We start from the raw sequence: 12500 nt of genomic DNA on the forward strand, positions 1-12500 counted from the left end.
ACCTAATACTGTGTATATATACAGTAAATATGGATGTAAAAGTCTAATTTTACTACCTTTCTCCAGAAAGAAGGTTCAAATGGAAGATTAGAATGTAACATTCAAGCTTCCAACCAGCTACAGTACTGTCGCCAGCAATGTCATGCCTATACCGTAAGTACCAGTACAGTCGACATGTTGCCGGTTGAGTCAGCACCAATCTGTGCCGGCCGGGTAGGCAGCGGCCCGGCAACAGACGCTGTTGCTATCAGTCCAAGAGAACTGAAGAACCTTTGGTAAGAAAATGGACTTCCAACTCACAGCCAATATGGCCACCAGCTGCTGGCCGGCAGTTGCCATGACTGCCAGCCGGCAGTTGCCATGACTGCCAGCCGGCAGCTGTCATGGGTGCCAGTCAGCAGTTGACATTACTGCCGGCTGGTAGTTGTCCTGACTGGCGGCTGGTAGTTGTCATGGCTGCCTGCTACTAAAATAGCTACTGGCAGTCGGAAAACGGCTGAAGAGAGGGAGTCTGGTCGATCCCGGCAACCCACCGGCAACGGTAAAGTTGCAGGGAGTCGTCAACATAAAGGGATAGAAGGGAAGGGAAAGAGGGTGCTGTAAAAGGTACAGCAGGAGCCGGCCGTATAGCCTGTCCTGCCTCACCTAACAAAACTCCGTTTCTGTATTAGAACTATCCCATGTGGCTAAAGAATTCTATTCCTTAGCCTAGGGTTAGATTAATACAATAAAGAGGTTGGTAGCACCCTCGCCACCACCTCTAAACAGTAAGGAAATGGGGTTCTAGTGCCGGTATCCCCTAAGCAGTAGAAGAATTCTATTCTTCAGCTTAGGGTCAACCAACACAGGACTAGTCTGCTAGGCCACAGAGAGAAGGTATCATATTGTACAGACCCTTCAGGAGTGGCCTAGGGAGGTCTAGCCTCCTATGTCGGCAGCCTAACCTAGCAAAAGAAATCTATTCCTCTTGCTTGTCAGCTACCGACCACAGACTAAATACTCTGAGATTCTGGTTCAAACCCAAAAACGGATTTTGAGCGAAGTGAAAAATCTATTTTTGGGTGAGATGGCCATGTCGTCCTGATGGAAGTTCTTATAGGGTAGCTTCCTTGGGTATATCACAACTACGGCGATATTCCCAGAGAATTTACCTTAAGGTACCCAGAATTCTAACTCCTGGAGCGAATATCCCTAATAAAAGAACCAGGGATATCGCGAAATATCAGAGGACGTATTCTTGACACGCCACATAGCAATCTGCATCCCGAACAGAGATAACACTTCGAAGGGGTCAATTGGCAAGAAAACGAAAATGAGAAAGAAAAGGAGAGCCGCTCGCAAGGTATCTCTCCTCTCCCGTTTCGTAAGCGTGCATTGCGCTGCTCACGGCGCTATCTGTATTCCTTGTAGCGATACACGAGGTGCTACAGATACTTTATGTAGGGAGGGGACCTACAGCCCTTTCATAGAAAGGGAAGGGCGGGTCCATCAGGACGACATGGCCATCTCACCCAAAAATAGATTTTTCGCTTCGCTCAAAATCCGTTTTTTGGGCTCAAGGTATGTCGTCCTGATGGAAGTATACCAGAGCATTACTGTATCTGTGGATTCTCAAAACGTGCCGTACTCCCCGGAGGTATTTGCCCGGTCCACTAGACCTAGAGACCTAAGATGTTACCGTCATATATCTTTTCAACTAACCATAAACCATGTTAGTGCTTCCTGCCCCCTACAGGGAAGAGTCCTACTAGACTCTGGAAAAGTCTCGAAGAGTACATATACCTATGATTGAATAACAGGCAAGCCAATATAGTGGTCTCACCCTATATCATGTAAAGCATAGTTTGTAAAGAACCACTGCGTCAATATGAAATATCGACCATTTCTCCGTTCAATACTGTATTGGACAAAGGTTTATATCCGAGTAGGAGGAATCTTGCATATCCGCCACCGTCCCCTTAGGGCATGGAGTCCTCCCGCTAAGGGAAAGCATAAACCAATGCAAAAAACGCTTGCATAAAGGAACAATCTATTAGAATTATCCCAGATAAATATACATAGTACGTAATGCTCAATTATAATCAATAAATTGACACAGGTGAAGGAGACGCAAGGTTCACAAGAACTAGTTTATTGACAAACAATAAATAAAACAGGTTAACAACAATATATATATATATATATATATATATATATATATATATATATATATATATATATATATATATATATATATATATATATATATATATATATATATATATATAAGAGGAGGATAACCAAAAAATAAGCATAAGCATGATAGTAAACAGAAACCTGTTTATCTGAAAGAAAAACATTAGCGCCACTTTTAACATACCAAGGTATCAAAATTGTAAAAGTCTGTATTGCTAATCAGTCACATTAGCGTTGGAAACACTCGGCACACATGTCTGCACTTATGCTAGGTTCACCTTTGAAAGTGGAACAGTCAACGTAGGCAACCCCGTGCCTTCACACTTAGTTTGTAGAACAGTTTGTAACTACACACTCACCCCGGAATTAATTGTCCCAATTAAATCCACTGTTCCTCGCAGAGTTAAACAGCAGGGTTAACGACACAACCCACTGCTACCACAGACCTTAGTTGTTCCACTTGCTTCGCATAGTGACGAAAGAACACTCTGGAAGACTTCCAGCCAGTGTATGAACGAAGATGTTCAAAATCCATACAATTAAAGAAATTTAAGGATGAGGCAACTTTCCTTGGATCGTGACCTGCGGGTGTACTGTCAGGATCCGCTCTGCGAATAAAATATGTGACTTTTGCCCTGAGTTGTTTCAGTGATAAATTTGAGCCTGATATTTCTCCCCTGAATAGTTGACCACCCCTGAAGTCTGAAGTTCTACGAAGATAGACCTTTAGGCATTCTACTGGACATAGAGATGCATCTTCTTTCAGAGGGCAGATTCTCCAGGGACCCCACCTGTTGGTGGGTAACTCGTTCTTGGCGAGAAACGTAGGATCCGGAAACAGGTTCAGCTTTCTCCCATCCAAGAACTGAACGCGACCTTTCTCTCTCGAGAAGGCTACAATCTCACTAACCCTGGCCCCGGATGCGAGTGCAAATAGGAAAATAACTTTTTGGGTCAAATCCTTTACGCAAACTCCTCATTGTTCAACAGTGAAGCGAAATGAAGAACTTTATCTAAAGACCATGAAATGGGCTTTGGAAGTGCTGAAGGTCTGAGCCTAGCACAGGCTTTCGGAATGTTATTAAAAATCTCGTTAGCGAGGTCGACCTGGAAGGCATATAAAATGGGTCTTGTCTAAGCAGATTTACACGTTGAAATCGTGTTAGTTGTTAATCCTTGACCATGGAGGTGGATGAAGAAAGATAAGCAGAGGTCCGTCGAGATCTCTTGCGGATTCTTCGCCTTGACAAAGGCCACCCATTTTCTCCAAGATGACTTATATTACCTTCTAGTAGATTTGCACTTATATTCCTCTAGGAAGTCTATGCTGTCTTTTGAAATCCCGAAACGCTTTCTCACCGCTAGGGAGAGAAAATCATGAGCTGCAGGGTCTGGGTTTTCTGTAATGAAGCGCAGACAGTCGACTTCTGGACTCGCTGGGTCAGAACTGGATCTGGTAACGGTAGAAACTTCAGCCGTAGTTCTAATGCCAGAGGGAACAACACGCTGTTCGGCCACTTGTGAACCACTATTGCCGCTACTCCCTTGAAGGATCTCAGTTTGTTGAGGACCCTCAATAGAAGGTTATGAGGAGGGAACAGGTAAATCCTGGACCATCTGTTCCAGTGGAGGGACATCGCATCCACTGCTTCCGCCAAGGGGTCCTCGTACGGGGACACGTAAAGGGGTAACTTCTTGTTGTCTTTCATCGCAAAGAGGTCTATCTGCAGTTCTGGGACTTGACTCAAGATGAAGGAGAATGATCCTGCGTCTAGGGACCATTCCGACTCTATCGGTGTGAACCTGGATAGAGCGTCCGCTGTCACATTGCGGACTCCTTGAAGGTGGACTGCCGACAGGTACCACTTCTTCTTTTCCGCCAGTCGAAAGATGGCCAACATCACCTGGTTGAGAGCTGGTGACCTCGATCCTTGCCGATTCAAGCATCTCACAATCACCTCGCTGTCCAGCACCAACTTTATGTGGGTCGAGCGACGCGGGGAGACTTTCTTCAAGGTAAGGAGTACTGCCATAGCCTCCAGAAAGTTTATGTGAAATGTCTTGAATAGTTTGGAGCAAGTCCCTTGGGCCTTCTTCCGATGAGAATGACCTCGCCACCCCTCCTTCGAGGCGTCTGCGTGAATAGTCAACGAGGGGGAAGGTGGCTGAAGAAGTACCGACTTCTTTAGTTGCCTGGCTTGGAACCAAGGCCTGAGAAGAGTACGTAGACGAAGCGGAACTGGTCTTCTCAGATCTCTTCGCGCGTTTGATGCATAATTTCTCCAAACTCCGGTTGCATCCTTTAGCTGTGCTCTTAGAACCGGGTCTGTTACTGAAGCAAACTGGAGAGAACCCAGCACTCTCTCCTGTTCGCGTCTTGATATCCTTTCGGAATCCAGAAGTCTCTTGACAGAGCCCGCTATCTCCTTCCTCTTCTTCGCCGGGATGGAGAATCGGTGTGACACTAGGTCGCAGTGGATTCCCAACCACTGGAACTTTTGCGATGGAGAAAGTCGAGACTTTTTTCTGTTGATCTTGAAGCCTAGATACTCTAGGAACTGGATCACCTGCAGAGAAGCCTGCAAGCATTCCGTCTTGGATGCTGCCCACACCAGCCAGTCGTCCAGGTAGGCTACCACCTGGATTCCCTTTAGGCGTAATTGTTTGAGAGCTACGCTCGCAAGCTTCGTGAAGATCCTCGGGGCTATGTTTAGCCCGAATGGCATGGCTTTGAAGGCATAGAGTCTTCGATGTAGTTTGAACCCTAGGTAGGGGGAGAGACGACGATTGATTGGAACGTGCCAATAGGCGTCTGACAAATCTATGGAGACGGTAAATGCCCTCTTGGGAAGTAAGGTCCTTATGTGTTGCAGTGTTAGCATCTTGAACTTGCAGTTCACTATGAACTTGTTAAGTGGCGACAAGTCCAGAATGACTCTGAGTTTTTCTGAGTCCTTCTTGGGAACACAAAACAGCCTCCCTTGGAATTTGATGGACTTTACCCTTCGGATTACTTTCTTCTCCAACAGTTCTTGAATGTACTCCTTCAGAACGCGGGTGGAGTGTTGGAAAAATCGAGGGCACAGGGGTGGAGTACTGTACCAGCTCCAACCCAGTCGATTCTTGAGTAGGATGTGGGCCCAGGGATCGAAGGTCCACCGATCCCAAAAATTCTGAAGTCTCCCTCCTACTGGTATCACCTCACTTTGACTGCTGTCCTGAGGTCTTGCCTCCCTGACCGCGACCACCCCTAAATCCCCTCCCCCTTGAGGGGCGCCTAGACGAGCCTCTGGCTGCTCCTCTAGGCTTTGCTCGAAAGGTAGTTGACTGCCCTTCGAACGTTGGGTTAAATGCTGGGGACTGCGTCGACACAGCTTGGGGTACCCACTGGAATGTGGTCGGGGTTTGTGCCACCATCTGGGGCACTGAAGGCATAGGCAATTGCTGTTGCTGTTGCTGTCTTGGCTGGCCGAGAGGGTAGCCTAGTCTTTTTAGTCTTCCTCTTAGGTTGGGGACCCTCATCCGGGGAAGACTTTCTCTTGAGAGATAAGCCCTACTTCTGGAGAAGTTTTTTATTCTCTCTTTGACCCAAATGTTGGAGAAGATTAGTTTCCTTGGCTCGTGCCTCACCACAGCCGAGGCGAACACGAACTCCCTACAAGCTCTCCTCGCCTTGACGAAGCTGTAAAGGTCCTTCGTCACTGTGGCCAGATGAATCTTAGCCACTACCATGAACATCTCATGAACCTTAGGGTCACTTGCCATTGTCTCAAGAGTGGTTTGAAGAGACATTGAGGCAGCCAGTCTTTCTTTCGTCTCGAGCTCCCTTCGCAAAAGAAAGTCAGACAGCTTGGGGAGGTTCTCACCGAACTGACGTCCGGCAATGTCAGCCTCCAACTTCCCGACTGAGAAGGTAAGGTGGACGTCCTTCCAGTCCTTGTGGTCCATGGGTAGGGCCAGAGACAAAGGTTTACACTCCTCCAAGGAGGGGCATGGCTTGCCAGCCTCGACTGCTTTTAGCACAGCCGCAAACCCTTTCTGCATAAAGGGGAAGGCTCTAGCAGGAGAGGACACAAAGGAAGGGTGCTTCTTACTCAAAGCAGGAACCTTTGAGTTTGTGAAGCCCCTCTCTTTCATCGAGCACGATAGCAAAGCTTGAGCCTTAGCATGGTCCATAACTATGACCTCTTTCGGCTCTGTCCCCTCCTTTGAAGCTGGTTCCTTCCTCAGATGGACGTAACAGTCCGGATACGACCCCTTGCTGGGCCAGAATTCCACCTCCTCAAGGGGAACTGAGCCCAACTTCTCCGACATGACGATCTTTCCAGTCGTCATCGGCATGTACTCAGCATACCTCCATGGGTTAGCATCAGAGCACAAGGGAAGGTCTTTCACGCTGAGCCTCTTCTGGGGCCCACGTAATGCTGCAAGTCTCCGCATCTCCAGCTCCATTGCAGCCGTCTTCTCATTATTCTCCCTCTGCATCTGTTGGATCATTCCAACGATGGAGGAAAGGGTCTTTCCCAGCTCTTCTGGGAGAGCTGACGATGTTGAGGGAATAGGTTCAGAGGCCTGAACCGGAGTAGCCGACACCTCGTCGGCCTCTTCCTCTTCAATGTCTGGAGCCTGATCTTCATCCTGGTCTTCTGCCAGAAGGTCCTCTTCCAGACACTCGGACACCTTCGACATCCTGTCGTCCAACTGGATGTCCTGCAGGGCGACCGCGACTTCAGCATCCACAGGGATCTGAACTACCGGTATCTCCTCTTGAGGCTGGGGAATCACTGCCTCAGCTGAAGCTCTGGGGAAAAGGTAAGCCCTCATCTTCTCACTTGGAAGATAGGGCCCAGAGGTGTTCTTCTGGAAACCCCTTACCCAGGCACGAAGCTTCTCCCTTGCTGCATCCCTTGACTCCGCCGTCCTAGGGGAATCAAAAGCCTCAGCAATCAGGTTTGTGCACACGGTACATACCTGCGGGTCCCAATACCAGATATCACCTTTGGAGACAGCGCATGCTGCGTGCCTCCTACACAAATCATGTCTGCAGAAGTTCTTGCTGCGGACGTTGCAGAAGACGCTTCCACACTTCGGATGGGCCTCCTGTAAAGAGAAGAAATTTCCATGAGTATCAAGTGAACTACGTATCACTGGATATACATAGCTTCATAATTCAACAGAAAGGAAAGACACACACTTATGTTTCCCGCACAGTCAATTGCTGCAACCTTCCAGATAATAAAATCGTATGGTTAATCTATCTTAGAGCAACCAATAAAAAATTTCCAGAGGAAACAGGTGTAGCTCACACCTAAAGGATGATTTTAAAATACCGGATAGTAGACAAGAAAGAACTCACTTTCTTTATCTGTAAGGCAACACCAAAGGGCTGTGCAAGATAACACAGGAGTGTTAGAAAACACAGTGTTGTAACAATACTATACTATAGTTTTCTCCCTACAGTATATACTATACTGAAGAATACTGGTTACAGTACAGAAGGTAATGTGCCGCATCTTAACTAGATCTAAAGTATACTACTTAAGAGCTATAAGGCGGCAGAACGCTGGTTCAAATGCATGTGCCAGGCGGCAATACTGCCGGCCGGCAACTACACAAGGTAGCACCCGGCTGCCGGCCACCACTCGTAGGGACCGGCAGACAATGGCGTGATAATAGCCGGCCGGCAAAGGTATACAACCGATGACGGCCGGCAGCAAAAGAACCAGAAAACTCCGACTGCCCGGCTGCCGGCCACTTAGGCCGGCAGCCGGCTAGGGTACAACACCAGAAGAAAACAGAATGGATGCCGGGATAAGAGACTATACTACCTCATAGCCCGGCAACCCGAAAGAGTGCACATAAGAAAGGGGAGAATATGATTTCAGGCTTCCTGACAAATGCCATCTGGCTCTACAGACAAACATGGATGAGGGACCAAGAGAGGTCCGGGGAGCACTCAAAGCAGAAGACGTGTGTGCCAGCCGGCAAGGGACTAAGTCAGCTCCACATCCTAACCTATGCTAGGTACAGATGTAGAATGACGGACAGTAATGTAATGGCTAGGCCATTACAGAGGAAAGAGGGGGAAAGGACGAAGAGGGTCCTACCAACCTTGCTTTAGTAATGAATCACCCGCAGCCAAGAAAACTCGTCTTAGCCTAAGGGAGATCCGAGGAGGGAGGCCAGCAGTAAGGAAGGAAGGTGTTGCTATTCCCAGAAAAGGGAACCTATCCTCGACACCGAGAACAGCAACACTGGACTAGTCTGCTAGATCACAAGAAGAAGGAATCATCTCGTACAGAAACCTTCGAAAGTGACCTAAGGAGGCTAAGCCTCCTATGTCTGTGTCAGTTTAGCAAGAGAGTCTCAACCACAAGCCAGACATAACAGACTCAGACTAAGAACTCTGATGTTCTGCCCCCTCTCTGAAACCAGACTTACTGGAAACAGGAAGGAACAGCAACACCCTAATATAGTTGTATCGAAAGTTAATTCGGATAAACCACTAGGGTTAAGCCCAAGGCTTAAACAGAGGGAAAGGGATTGCACACCTTCTCCGAAGAGAAGAGAGCAACCGGGGAGAGTGAGAAAGTATACTAAGGCCCCATAGGCAACTTAGCCTAGGCGCCAAGAGAATCGATTACCTAAATCACCGAAACTCACTCGTATACTATCTTGGAAGAAATCAATATAATCTTAAATGTATAAAACTGCCTAAAGCTTCAATAAAATTTTAAAACACTCGGAAATCTAAATATCATGCAGGACAGTACTAGGGCCAAACGACTAGGCTACACGGACTAGCGTAGGCCAGAATCGGCGAATCCTTCCCCATGACAAACAATACTAAAACCATCATATAAAGAAATCCTATGTAACGCTAAACAGCTAAAATTATTAAAGCGAAACAGCCGGGAATGTCGCTCTGGCTAACTAAATAACTCATACCTATCGAGCGACAGCGTCCAGGACGCCTCCGGTAGGCAACAGCTCTTATGACAAAGATATTACTATTAATCACTTTGAAAATTACCAAGAGCCTACATTTATACATAAAAAAATAATACTCAACTTATCAGAAGCAGGAGAAGTTGGAGAAAGCGTAATTAATTGATTAAATCCAAGAATTGCGAGAAACACAGGAAAAAACACCGAGTTGTTGAGCTACGCAAAAAGGAATACAGATAGCGCCGTGAGCGGCGCAATGTACGCTTACGAAACGGGAGAGGAGAGATACCTTGCGAGCGGCTCTCCTTTTCTTTCTCGTTTTCGTTTTCTTGCCAATAGACCCCTTCGAAGTGTTATCTCTGTTCGGGGTGCAGATTGCCATGTGGCATGTCAAGAATACGTCCTCTGATATTTCGCGATATCCCTGGTTCTTTTATTAGGGATATTCGCTCCAGGAGTTAGAATTCTGGGTACTTTAAGGTAAATTCTCTGGGAATATCGCCGTAGTTGTAATATACCCAAGGAAGCTACCCTATAGGAACTTCCATCAGGACGACATGGCTTGAGCCCAAAAAACCTGCATCTGCAGTTACAGGGGAAGGACAGAAAAACCCGTAGGATAGTCATGCCTGAATTAAAAATTCAAGGCCGACCCACTAAGGTTGTTGCCTAAGGCTACACTCAGAGGGAAAGAGGGATTACCCTTAAATCCCTTTTTGGAGACGTGTAATGTTTCATCTGATTCTGAGAGATAACTATCTCTGCATGAATTGAAATCACAATCCACAAGAGTAACCGGGGAAATGTCTGAACGTATCATAAAACGTAGGTAGTAGGTTGGCCAGGGCACCAGCCGCCCATTGAGATACTACCACTAGAGAGGTATTGGATCCTTTGACTGGCCAGACAGTATTGCATTGGACCCCTCTCTCTAGTCACGGCTTATTTTTTCTTTGCCTACACTTACACGGAATAGTCTGGCCTATTCTTTACATATTCTCGTCTTTCCTCATACATCTGACAACAATGAGATACTTAACACTTCTTCACCAAGGGGTTAATTTACTGCACTGCAATTTGTTCAGTGTACTTTCCTCTTGGTAAGGGTAGAAGAGACTCTTTAGCTATGGTAAGCAGCTCTTCTAGGAGAAGGACACTCCAAAATTAAACCATTGTCCTCTAGTCTTGGGTAGTGCCATAGCCTCTGTACCATGGTCTTCCACTGTCTTGGGTTAGAGTTCTCTTGCTTGAGGGTACACTCGGGCACACTATTCTATCTTATTTTTTTTTTCTTCCTCTTGTTTTTTTTAAATGGTGTGTTGGGCAGGCTTAATAGAAGGGCCATGGATGCCTGGTGGTTTATCAAGAGGTTGTCTTTTCCTTTTTCTGATTTTTTCTTCTCAAAACCATCCTTACTGTCCTCCCTTCAGTTGAAGTGGCTATCCTGGAGGGTATTTAGCCTTGCATGGTGTATCGGCTCCTCCATGTTGACCAGTTTTTCCGACTTTTTACTATAGTCTATGGATATCATCAATCACTTTTATTATTATTCTGTACATATTGTTTTTGTTTTAATTCTTGTTAATCTAGTTTTTAAGTATGATGTCTCTTTTTTATTTCTATTAATTCTTATGCTGTCTGGAGACATTGAGCAAAATCCGGGACCAGTACGTCCAAGATTTCGTCAATGTCGTCTTCTGTATTGCAATATTCGTGGTCTTCATGCAAATATCCGAGACCTTACAGTTGCGTCCAGACAGTATGATATTCTTTTGTGCTCAGAAACTTTGGTTTCTAATATGAGGCACTCATCTGAGCTCCTTATAACTGGTTTTAAGAAGCCAATAATGCTGAAACGTGATTCCATTCCTAGGGCCAGGGGAATGGCGGTGTATATTAGGACCGAGTACCCTGCTTCTCATAAGTCCTGCTATCAATGTGGATGTCATGAGATTCAGGTAATAAAAGTTTGTGGCAGGCATAACAACTTTTATTTGTGTTCAATCTACCGGAATCCAGACATGGATGATTCTATCTTTGATTGTCTTCTTACCATTATGGCTAAGATACAAGAAGATGATAGAAAGGCTTCGTTTGTCTTTGTTGGTGATTTTAATGCTCACCATAGGGAGTGGTTGAGTTCTATCTCTCCTACAGATCGCCATGGCTTAAGAGCTTTAGACTTTGCCTCAGAATCAGGCTGTGAGCAAATCATAAATGAAGCTACTCACAGGTCTGGTAATTGCTTGGACCTCGTATACACTGACTCCCCTGGCGTTATAACTAGTAAGGTTGGTTCTCCAGTCGGGACTTCTGATCATGCCTTGATTTCATTATTAGTGAAGACTGAGCAGCCTGTCCCTGATATATCATATTCTTGTAAAATTTATATGAAATCCCAAGCAGACTGGAATGGGATTTTGCATGATCTTTTATGCTTGAATTGGTCACAATTATATAATAGTGTAGATCCTGTTGTCCCTTTGAATGAGAATCTAGTCAACATAATTGATAGGCGTATCCCTTCTCGTGTGCTAAGGTACCGAATGAAGGACAAACCGTGGTTCAATGATGTTTGTAGACGTGCTTATTTGGAGAAGCAGGAGGCCTATCACCTTTGGAAGGGTAACAGATCAGATTTGACCTGGAACAACTATACTCAGCTTCGAGCTTTTGCTCAGAGAGTTTATGCCTCAACTGAAAAGGAGTACAATTTAATCATAAAAGAAACCCTCTCTGGTACAACTCAGGAACATAAATGGTGGTCTACCCTTAAATCTGCACTCTTTGGTGTAGATGCAACAGTTCCTCCTTTACTTAAACCAGATGGCTCAGTCACTCACTGTCCAAAGGAAAAGGCAACCCTTTTGGCTGATGTTTTTGACAGTAAACAGAGTAATGAAAAACTTGAACTTCCTCATTCCTGTTTTCCTGAGGCTAAACTAACTAGTTTAGCTTTTCGATCTCGTGAGATTAAAGCTCTGTTGATGGACCTTGATGCTTATGGAGGTGTAGACCCTAATGGTATTTTTCCTTTGTTTTTTATAAAGACAGCAGATTTCCTAGCTCCAAAGTTATCTGTTATTTTACGCAAGTTAGCAAGAAGAGGAGCTTTTAGCACTTGTTGGAGAATTGGTAATGTTACTCCTCTAGGTAAATGTGTTTGTGGTAGCTCAAGTCCCACTGATTACCGCCCAATTTCCATAACTCCCATATTATCTAAAGTTTTTGAACGTCTTCTGGCAAAACGGTTTAATAGGTTTGCTGAAGGGAATCATCTATTCCCTAGTTTGCAATTTGGTTTTCGGAAAGGCCTTGGAGCATGTGATGCCCTTCTTACAATATCCAATGCTGTACAGAAATCCCTTGATTGTGGT

Source organism: Palaemon carinicauda, chromosome 6 (genome assembly GCF_036898095.1).
Source record: "Palaemon carinicauda isolate YSFRI2023 chromosome 6, ASM3689809v2, whole genome shotgun sequence".
Taxonomy (NCBI): domain Eukaryota; kingdom Metazoa; phylum Arthropoda; class Malacostraca; order Decapoda; family Palaemonidae; genus Palaemon; species Palaemon carinicauda.